We start from the raw sequence: 12,257 nt of genomic DNA, 5'->3' as shown, positions 1-12,257 counted from the left end.
TCATCTTGATCATAAAAGAAAAATGGAAAGAAAGAAGAAAATTCCCCTTGGGGGAAGGGACAAGGAAGGAAAAGAAAAAAATAGCAAAAATCATTTTATTTAACTAGGTAGATAAATAAAAATATATATTTTTTTAAAGTGTTATGGGGAGCATATGAATTATGAGCTTCACTACCATCAGAACTGGTCAAAAGAGGGAAATAAACACAGAGCTAATTATAGAAATATATTTCACCCAAAAGGGAAACAGGAGAGAAAAAGTTTAGTCAAGAACAAAACAAATTTTTTAAAGTACAGGGATGAAACAAAGAGAGGAAAAACCAACAAATTAGCATGGAAGGAAATACAGTTTGGCAATAACAACTGTGAATGGGATGAACGTTTTCATAAAATGGAAGAGGATAGCAGAATAGATTAAAAACACAAATCCAACAATAAGCTGCTTAAATGAAACATACAGCATTAAAAATACTGAGATAATAGAGAGATGGAGTAGAATCTGTTATGTTTCAACTGAAGTAAAAAAAGGCAGTCATGACCTCAGACAAAATAGGAGGAAAAAAAGACCTAGTTGAAAGAGATAAATAGGAAAAATATATTTTGCTGAGAGTTAGAGAGACACAATTAATATCATTACTAACCATATGTATACTAAGTGACATAACATCTAAATTCTTAAAATTAAAAAAAACTAAAAAAGAAAGAAAGAAAGAAAAGAAGGGAAAAATGTTGGAGCAGCTAGATAGTACAGTGGATAGAGGACCAACCCTGGACTGAGGAGGACCTGAGTTCAAATCTGTCTCAGACACTTAACACTTAACTTGCTTGTGACTCAGACAAGTCACTTAACCCCAATTGCCTCAACAAAAATAATAATAAAAGTTTAATGTATTAGGGGAGAAAAAAAAGTATGGATCAAAATTCCTAACAAATATTGATTTAAATTTTTGAATAAAACATCAGTAAAGAGACAAAAGAAACATATTACAAAGATTACATATGATCTGGTTGTATTTTTCAATGCAGGGCTTCAATATTAGGAAAACCATCAACATAATTAACTATGTCATTAATTAAAGTGAAAATCATATGATTATTTCAATACATGAAAAAAATTTTTTGACAAGCTACAGCACCCATTCCTGTCAAAAGATCCTTAAATGCATAGAAATAAACAGAGCTTTCTTTAATGTGATATGTATAATCTAAATAACCAATCTGAAATTAAGAGCTAGCTTTCTCTGTAATATCTATAAACTATAAAATATCACAGGTAAAATAAGGACGTCCATATTCAAATAATGCCAGAAATTTTATTTATAACAAGAAAACAAGAAAAAGAAATGAAATAAGCATAGGCAAAAGGGGGAAAAGGTCACATTTTTATGGTTTACTTAGAAAACCCTAGAGTCAACTAAAATTCTGAACAACTTCAACTAAGATTTGGGATATAAAATAAACACACAAATTAATACTATTTTTATACCTTAACAACAAAATCCAGTGAGAAGTGATAGGAGGAATTATATTTAGAATAAATACAAATACCATAAAATACTTGGGAGTCTGCTTGCCAAAATATACCTAGAAACTGTATCATCACAGTTACAAAACACCTTTTATACAAATAGAGACATCTAAATAATTGGAGAACAATTAATTGCTAGATTAATAGGATAAGCTAATATAATAAAGATGACAATACTGTCTAAATTAATTTACTTGTTCAGCACTTTACTCATCAAATTACCAAAAGATTACTTTATAGAACTAGAAAAAAATATATCAAAATTTATCTGAAAGACAGAAGGCCTAGAATCTCAACAAAAAACTAATTTAAAAATATGGAAGGAAAGACACCTGGCAATACCATATTTGAAACCACACTACAAAGACATAATCATTAAAATCATTTGGTATTAGGTAAAAGATTGGTCAATAGAACAGATCTAGATACATCATGTAGAGGCAAGTGAGTACAGTAGCTTAATATTTGATAAACTCCCAAATGTCATTTATTGAAGAAAACTGCATCATTCAATAAAAGCGGTTGGGAAAACTAGAAAAGTAGTCTGACAGGAACTACACATAGATGCACATATCATATATCCAGGTAAGTTCCAAATGGTGACATGCTTTAGATGTAAAGGATGATATCACAAATAAATTAGAGGAAGATGGAAGAAATTACATGTCAGACCTAGAACAGAAAAATTCATAACCAAATAAGAGCTTCAAACAAGATAAAATAGACAATTTTGGTTAAATAAAATTTAAAAGTTTTTGCACAAAGAAAACCAATTAAAAGCGAAAACCAGGGTGGGAAAGGGGGAATCTTTGCATCATGTTTCTCTGACAGAGATCTCATTCCTAAAATATATAGACAACTGAATCTATTTTATTAGAATCATTCTTCAATTGATAAGAAGATATGAATAGGCATTTTTCATAAAAAGAAATCCAAACTATTAATAGCCATACTTTTAAGATTCTCTAAATCACTAAAAATTAGAAAAATATCTATTAAAACAGTTCTGAGGTATTATAACATGTCCATTGGGTTGACAAAATTGACCAAAAAAGGAAAATGATAAATGCCAGGAAATCGTGGGAAAATAGTTCTATTGTTGGTGAAGCTGTGAACTGGTCCAACCAATCTGGAAAGCAATTTGGAGCTATGCCCAGAAAATTATTAAACTCTGCATACTCTTTGAGCCAGTAATAACACTGCTGGGTCTATTCCCTAAAGAGATTAAGGAAATAGGGAAAAGGCCCATTTATACAAAAATATTAATAGCTACTCTTTTGTGATAGAAAAAAATTTGAAACTGAGGAGGAGGAGAAGGCCTTCGAATGGGAATGCTGAACAAGTCATACTGTATGAATGTGATGGAATACTTCTATATTGTAAAAAACGATGAAGGTCATAGTTTTAAAGAAATTTGGGAAAACTTATGTGAACTGATGCAAAGTGTCCAGAACCAGAACAGTCTTTACAGTAACAGTAGTATAAAGACACATAACTTTGAAGCAAGCAACTCTGATCAATATAATGACCAACCTCAATTCTAGAGAATTTGATGAAACATGCTACCCAACTTTATCTAAATAAAGGGTAGATTCAGAATAGAGACTGAGGCATTTTCAGAAAACATAACTAAGGCAAGAATTTGTTTCACTTGACTATACATATTTATAACAGTTTTTAAATTTCTTCCTTTTTCATTGTGGGGAGGAAATGTGAGATTAAGAAAATTTGAGCTAAAAATAAAATTGAAGAGAAAAAAGAGAAATGCTAAAAAATTGATGTTAGTTCATAATTTATCCAAATCAGTGTCTTCCAAAATTTCTATTTGTTTTCTATAGCAGAAGACTTGTGTCTTCAAAATTTATTTCTTGAGTTTCCTATCCAACTTTAACTGACTTTCCTTGTAGCTCTTTGTTCCATGTAGTTCTCCTTATATTTAACCTAAATTCTTTGAAATCTGCTTTCCCCAAATTTAGAGTGTATATTGGATTATACTTGGTTTTCCTTTCTTTCTCTATCATAGACTCAAGGAAGAAGTGGTTAGTTATTTCCAAAGGTTCTTATTTCTATCAGTTTGTTGATGAGAATTACATCCATAATAGAATTCACCCCTTTGGTCCATTTACTTTTTGAAGAACAAAAATGTCAGAAACAAAATTCATTTTCCTCCAAATCCATTCTTCCTTCTAACTTTTCTCTGTTAATGATCCCACCAATTGAAAACTAGAAAATGAATTATTATTATTATTATTTTTTTTTTTGCTTTTTTCTGAGGCAGTTGAGGTTAAGTGACTTGCCCAAGATCACATAGCTAGGAAGTGTTAAGTGTCTGAGACCAGATTTGAACCCAGGTCCTCCTGATTTCAGGGCTGGTGCTCTATCCACCATACCACCTAGGTGCCTCTGAAATCTATTTTCTCTGAATATATGGAGTACTCATTCACTGTTTTGATTGAAGCTGTCTTCTATAATTGAGTGAACTATTACTTGCTTTGAATTTTTTCTTACCTACTTCTTACATCGAGAGTCATTATTCAGTCATTAACCTAGTATGCCATCTACATGGGGTGTCTAGGGTGGTCAAGGAGGTCTAGCACCTCTAGTATGAGAGATTGCCAAGCCCTTTTTAAAACTGCTCATCCAGATACCACTAAACACCTGTCAGATTGGCTAAGATGACAAGAAAAAATAATGATGAATGTTGGAGGGGATGCGGGAAAACTGGGACACTGATGCATTGTTGGTGGAACTGTGAACGAATCCAACCATTCTGGAGAGCAATCTGGAATTATGCCCAAAAAGTTATCAAATTGTGCATACCCTTTGATCCAGCAGTGTTTCTATTGGGCTTATATCCCAAAGAAATACTAAAGAAGGGAAAGGGACCTGCATGTGCCAAAATGTTTGTAGCAGCCCTGTTTGTAGTGGCTAGACACTGGAAATTGAATGGATGCCCACCAATTGGAGAATGGCTGGGTAAATTGTGGTATATGAATGTTATGGAATATTATTGTTCTGTAAGAAATGACCAGCAGGATGAATACAGAGAGGCTTGGAGAGACTTACGTGAACTGATGCTGAGTGAAATGAGCAGAACCAGGAGATCACTTTACACTTCGACAACAATATTGTATAAGGATGTATTGTGATGGAAGTGGATTTCTTTGACAAAGACTCAGTTTTAATTGATAAATGATGGACAGAAGCAGTTACACCCAAAGAAAGAACACTGGGAAACGAATGTGAACTATTTGCATTTCTGTTTTTCTTCCCGGGTTATTTTTACCTTCTTAATCCAATTCTCCCTGTGCAACAAGAGAACTGCTCGGTTCTGCAAACATATATTGTATCTAGGATATATTGCAACATATCTAACATATATAGGACTGCTTGCCATCTAGGGGATAGGGTGGAGGGAGGGAGGGGGAAAAATCGGAACAGAAGCGAGTGCAAGGGATAATGTAAAAAAATTACCCTGGCATGGATTCTGTCAATATAAAGTTATTATAAAATAAAATAAAATATTTATATAAATAAAAAAAAAGAAAGAAAAAAAACTGCTCATCCACCCTTGGTGCCCACTTTTCATTCAACTCTATCCTGTGGCTCCAAGAAGCTGTAACATGCAGTGACTATGCCTCAGTAAAAATCATCTCAGCAGATGGGCTACACCAGGTTGAGGGTCACCAATGGGCCTCAAAGCCATCGATAAGGTAATAGCATGTCTCCCTAAGAATATGAAGACTTTCCTCAGTGAAATGAGTAGATGAGAACAATTTGTTCCAATAGCCATGAAGGCAATAGAAGCAGCCATTGTAGAGCACTTAGATCTTGAGCAGGCATGGAAGCTGCCAAAGTCATCCACTGCCTCCTAGATCATGGCCAGTGATCTGTTTTGCCACTTGACTCTGATGACTCCAGAAGAAAGAATAAGCTAAAAATTTTTTATAGCTGCACCTCACCTAAATCCAAAAAATCCCCAACCTTGTACATTAAGACATCACCCCATGATTTCATTGGTTCTCTTCAAAAAATAAAGGATGAACAATTCACTTCTCAATATCAGGGTCATCCTTGACTCTTCATTATTTCCCCTTTTAACCTCCATGTTCAATTATTAAGTCCTCTGGCATTTAAAACCTTTTATACATTGGCCCATTCCTACTTTTTCCAGTCTCATACTTTATCACTCTTTAAACATTCCACCATCTAGATTTACCTTTTGTTCTTTGCCCACAATACTTTCTTCCCATTTTGTCTTTAGACTGTCCCCACAACCTAGAATGATCTCTTTCTTTATCGTAGCCACTTAGCTCTCCTTCAAGATTCAATTCAAATCCTACCTTCTCTATGAAGGATTTCTCAATCCTTCCCACTCTTCATTGCTCTATCACCTTCCCTTTGAAATTACCTTCCATCTGGAGAGGCAGAGCCAAGATGGCAGAGCAAAGGCAGGAACTCCCTGTTCCACAAACTACTCCAAACTCCTTTAAACAATGACTTTAAACAAATTTGAGAGCCTCAGAATGCACAAAAAGCTGGAGAAGAAAATTTCTTCAATTTTCCAGCTGAAGAAAACTTGAGAGGTCAGCAGGAAAGGTCTGTGGCACCACAGTAAGAGTCCAACCATGATCCCAGCCTGGGCCCCAGTGGCACCAAATAGGCCTTGGGCCTCTAGATCTGCAGTGGCACTGGCAGTTTCCAGACCTCTCAGCCCAGCAGCACCAAAGACTGCTTGGAAGGTTGGCAGAAAAGGTTTCTCATTAGGGTGAGAGGGCCTTGGGAAGCCAGCAAATCAGGAGTGGGCATGGGCAGTGATGGCGGCTTCCAGAGGCCTCAGCTCTCAGGAAGTTTCTTTCCTAGGCCTAAGATTGAGAATGGTGCAAAAGGAAATGCAAAAAGCTAATGAGGAGAAGAATGCCTTAAAAAGCAAAATGGGCCAAATGGGAAAGAAGGTACAAAAGTTCACTAAGGAACTGTATACTCAGTTCCTTAAACTGAGAAATTCCATAAAATTATTCCTTAATTTTTTATTCCTTAAATTCCTTAAAAATTAGAATTGAGCAAATGGAAGCTAATGACTTTATGAGACATGCATGAGAAATACACTAAAATAAAACCAAAAGAATGAAAAAATAGGAAAAAAATGTGAAATATCTTTTTTTGTTATTATTATAGCTTTTTATTGCCAAATATATGCATGGATAATTTTTCAACATTGACCCTTGCAAAAACTTCTGTTCCAACTTTTCCCTTCTTTCCCTCCACCCCCTCCCCTAAATGGCAGGTAGTCCCATACATGTTAAATATGTTAAAGTATATGTTAAATACAATATATGTATATATATTTATACAGTTATCTTGCTACACAAGAAAGATCAGATTTAGAAAGTAGGTAAAAAATAACCTGGGAAGAAAAACAAAAACGCAAGCAAACAATAATAGAGTGTAAATGCTATGTTGTCATCCACACTCATTTCGCAGTGTTTTTCACTGGGTGTAGCTGGTTCTGTTCATCACTCATCAATTGGAACTGATTTGGATCCTCTCATTGTTGAAGAGAACCACATCCATCAGAATTGATCATCATATAGTATTGTTGTTGAAGTGTATAATGATCTTCTGGTTCTGCTCATTTCACTCAGCATCAGCTCATGTAAGTCTCTCCAACTCTCTGTAGTCATCCTGCTGGTTATTTCTTACAAAACAATAATATTCCATAACATTCATATACCATAATTTACCCAGCCATTCTCCAGTTGATGGGCATACATTCAATTTCCAGTTTCTAGCCACTACAAAAAGGGCTGCCACAAACATTCTTGCACATACAGGACCCTTTCCTTTTTAAATATCTCTTTGGGATATAAGCCCAGTAGTAACACTGCTGGATCAAAGGGTATGTACAGTTTGACAACTTTTTGAGTATAGTTCAAAATTGCTCTCCAGAATGATTGGATCCGTTCAATGTGAAATATCTTACTGGAAAAACAACTGACTGGAAAAACAGACCCAGAAGAGATCATTTTAAATTTCAGGTATAGCTCTACCTGAAAGTCATGATCCAAAAAAGAGCCTACACATCATCTTTCAAGAAATTATCAAGGAAAACTGTCCTGATATTCTAGAATCAGAAGGTAAAATAGGAATTGAGAGACTCCACCAATCACTTCCTGAAAGAGATCTAAAAAGAAAACTCCCAGAAATATTATAACTAGATTCTGGTACTCCCTGGTCAAGGAGAAAATATTTCAAGCATCCATCAAGAAACAATTCAAATATAGTGGAGCTACAGTCAGAATAACACAAGATCTAGCAGTCTCTGCTACGACTGGAGACTAGAGGACTTGGAATAGGATATTCCAGAGAGCAATGGAGCTAGAATTACAATTACCTATCAAACAAAACTGAGTATAATCTTGCAGGGGAAACGTGGACATTCAATGAATTAGAGGAATTTTAAGCATTTGTGATGAAAAAATCAGAGCTGAATGGAAAATTCAATTTTGAAATCAGAACTGAAGAGAAGTATAAGGAAGTAACCAAGAAAGGGAAAACATAAGGTACTTATTAAAGTTCATCTATTTACATTCCTACATGGAAGGATACTTGTAACTCATTAGACCTTTCTCATTGTTATAACTGTTAGGAGTATATATAGATGGTGGCCACAGGTGTGATTGAATTTGGAGGGATAATATTTTTTTAAAAATTAAAGGGTGAAAGAAGAACATACTGGGAGAAATAGAAAGAGAGAAGTAAAATGGTGTAAATTATCTCCCTATAAAAGAAGCAAGAAAAATCTTCTACAGTGGAGGGGGGGAAGAGGAGGAGAGAAAGAGTGAGCAAACCTTACTCTCATCACAATTGGATCAAAGAGGAAATCACCTATTCATTCCATATGAGTATAGAAATCTATCTTATACAACAGGAAGGTAGTAGGGGAATGGTAAATGGGAAGAGGGGAAGGTGATAAAAGGATAAAAAGAGAAAGAAAATAAAATAAATGGGGAGAAATAGCAATAGTAATTATTAAAAAAATTTTGAAGCAAGTTCCTCTGATAAGACTTCAAATATATAGGGAACTGAGCCTTATTTATTTATTTATTAAAAAAGAAAAAAGAGCTATACCCCAATTGATAAGTGATTAAAAGGTATGAACTATTCCCAAAGGGCTATAAAATCATGCATATAGCCTAGACCTAACAATACTACTATTAAGCATGAATCCCAAAAGAGATTTTTTAAAAGAAGAAAAGAATCTATATGTACAAAAATACTTATAGCAACTCTCAGAGCAGAAAGGAAACTATGGGAATGCCCATCAAGTGGGGAATGTCTGAATAAATTGTGATATGTGATTATGATGGAATATTATTGTTTTATGGGAAATGATGAACAGGATGCTCTCAGAAAAACCTGCAAAGACCTCCGTGAACTCAAGCAAAGTGAATGTACTGAGTACAAAGTAATAACAATGTTGTGGGATGATCAGTTGTGAATGACTTTGCTATTCTCAGTAATACAGTGATCCATGATTATTATTCTGAAGGACTTATGAGGAAAAATCCTATCCATACCTAGAGAAGGAATTAATTGTTTGAATAAAATTGAAGCATTCTCTCTCTCTTTCTCTCTGTCTCTTTCTCTCTCTCTCTCCTCCTCCCCTCCCTCCCTCCATCCCCCCTTTCTGCTCCTTCTTTCCCTCCCTCCCTTTTTTTCTCTTTTTCCTTTAATTTACTTTTTTGAGGGCTTTTTTGGGGGGAGGGGAAAGAGGAAATCTACATATTCTTTCACAACATGACTTTTATGGAAACGTTTTGCATAGCTTCACTTGTGCTTTCTTAATGGGGATTGGAATGGGGATAAAGGAGAGTCTGTAACTCAAAAGTTTTAAATACAAATGTAAGAAATTGTTTTAAATGTATGTGGGGAAAAATAAAAAATATGAAATGAAAAAGATTTAACTTCTGTCTACAATGTATATATCTCTTATGCATATAATTATTTTTTGTCTTCCTTTGAAGACAGGGCTACCTTTTTTTCGGTATCTCTAGCACTTGTCTGGCACATAGAAAGCACTCAATAAATGCTTATTGACAATGAGCAGATTTTCCTTCACTTTTCACATCCTGTAATTTGCCAATTCTGGCATAACCTACCTCCACTACATCTCTCACATTCACCTCATTCTACCTATACAGTCACTATCCTAGTTCATACCTTCTTGCCCTGGATTATTTCAATAACTTGGTTTTATTTTCTTCAATCTCTCTCCTTGTCAATCCATTCTTCCTACAGATACTAAATTGTTATTCCTTTTTTTTTTTTCTAATTTTGTTTGTTTGTTTTAACATACTTCCTAAATTGTCATTCCTAAAGTACAAGTCCAATCATTCTTGTTCAGGAAGTTTTTCTATATCCCTATTACCTCCAAAATAAATACTCTATTAAGTGTTTAAAGCACTTCACAATCTGACTTCAACTTATTTTCTTGAATTGATTTTGTATTATTCTCCCCTGCACTTTCAATATACCAGCCAGTTGTTACTCACATGTAATCATCAATTTTCTGCCTTTACAACATGTCTAGAATATCTTTTTCACTTCTGTCTCTTGAAATCTTCCACTCTTTGTAAGGTTCCCCTAAGGTCTCTCCTCTTTATGAAATCTTTCCTGATTCCTAACTAAAGGTACTCTCTCCCATCCACACAATTACTTTGTAGTTTTTTTTTTTTTCCCTTAAGCAATGAAATTAGGCTTAAATTACTTGCCTAGAGTCATACAGCTAGTAAGTTAAAAATGTCTGGGTCTGAATTTGAACTCCAGTCCTCCTGACTCCAGGGCCTCTATCCACTTGTATTTAGTTTTAATATATTTTATATTGACTTATTTGAGTACATGTTTCTTCTAGAGGGCAGAACCTTTTGTTGTTGTTATTCCTTGTAGTCCTAGTGCCTTAGTAAAGAACATACTTAATGTTTGTTAAATTGAAATGAATTGCTTTTACTTCAGTTTAACAAATGAGTTATCTTATCTTTTACAAATCAGTTTATAATATAAACTCATCTTTCCCTTTGCTATATCTGTTTACCAAGTACTTGCTAGAAGCATTTTCTAAATTAATTGGGTCTCGTATTGTGGCAATTGATTTATAGTAGTAAAAATTTCTTAGAAAATGGTAATGTGTAGTCCATTCCTTTGTCCACTTTCCATTTTAAAGATGTCAGAAGTTTGTTAAATAGTCTAGTTATAGTTGACTCAGTTGTGTATCATGCTTTTTCATTTTTATAATTTCTTTTTATTTGGAATTGATTTTTATCTTTGTTTTAAAACATCAGTTCTCTGCATGGATAGTCGGTTTGGAAGTAACTTCTACTTCATTAATAATTTTTTTCCTTTCTAATATAGTCAGTTTTTAAAACTTAATTTGTTTTGTTTCTTCAGTAAGAAATATGTATATGAAGCTTCTGCATAATCACTAGGTCAAGTCGTATTTCTTATTCTTGAACTGCTTTGTTTTGTAAAAAAAAAATTATGCTTTTTGTAGCATTTTCTAGTCACTGTCCCCCAAAACCAAAAGAATTCTTCATAATAAAGAAAAATAGTTAAGAAAAACAAAGTATCATAGTGAATACCTCTGAAAGTATATGTAATTCTTCATTTGTAATTCACTAACTCTACCAGAAGAAAGAAAGTATGTATGATCATTGGCCCTCTGGAGCCATTGCCTTTAAACTGATGATATCTTTTAGTCCTGAAATATTTTTCAACATGTTTTTCTCTGTTCTCTTCTATGCCAACCTTTGTATCATAGTCATTCATTATTAGAGTATATACTGATTAAATTGAGAAGATCTTAACAGGAACTTAAGAATTTCCATGCTTTATCATACTTTGAAATAGGTGTTAGTGCCTTAAACTGCACTTATGTAAATGGTGTGATATTAGAAGGCCCTCTGTTTTCCAAAGCAAAGACCCAAGAAGCAGGCTGTGCCCTAAGCTTGACATACCAACAATCCTTTGAGCTCACCTTCTGGGTGATTTTAGCCACAGAAAAATCCCAGAATTGTTTCACACCAGGAGCAAGTCATCTCTGAATTTGGACAGACACCTGTAATACCCATGTTTTGACAATGAATCATACTTGTCACATTGTTAGTTATCCCTCCTTGTCAAGGCTCCAGTTCACTGCATAGGCATAAGTATGTGTCCTGAGATTTCCCCACACCATCTCTATACCTCCCAGAGGTAGAGCTCTGACACATAGGTCTTGGCTTGTGAGCCTTTCCCCCCATTTTGAAATTAAACTTCTGTTTGATTCCTGACTCTCCTGTCTTTCACTTGCTTTGTTCTGTTCCAGCCATCTACAGATTAAAGGCTGGTTTTGGTCTGGTTGACAGTGGTACATTTCTCACACAAATACTTGTGAATTACTGCAATATAAAAGGACCAAGTATTTTTTCTGGGTTTTGTGTTTTGGTGTTTTGTTGTTATTGTTGTTGTTTTGTTTTTTTACTACCTCTGATAAAACCAAAAGCAATAAGAAACTTTTTTTTTCTTCTCCAAGAAGAGCCTATAATCATCTTTCTGTTTAGGCCTCAACTTCTTGACATTTGGAGTCATATTTTGTTTAGAATATCAAGATTGATATAAATCAGTTTCTACAGAAGTATGTTCTCTTGTTAGTTATTGGACAGGAATTTCATATTTATAGTTTCTATGAATG

General features: G+C 34.3%; 1 protein-coding gene across 3 annotated transcripts in view; it reads left to right on the top strand.

Annotated features, from left to right (window-relative positions):
* Window positions 1–12,257, top strand: part of CARF (calcium responsive transcription factor) — a 56,290-nt gene that overhangs the window by 20,612 nt on the left and 23,421 nt on the right. The window lies entirely within an intron of this gene.

Source organism: Antechinus flavipes, chromosome 3 (genome assembly GCF_016432865.1).
Source record: "Antechinus flavipes isolate AdamAnt ecotype Samford, QLD, Australia chromosome 3, AdamAnt_v2, whole genome shotgun sequence".
Taxonomy (NCBI): domain Eukaryota; kingdom Metazoa; phylum Chordata; class Mammalia; order Dasyuromorphia; family Dasyuridae; genus Antechinus; species Antechinus flavipes.
This window is presented reverse-complemented; position numbering and strand designations above follow the sequence as displayed.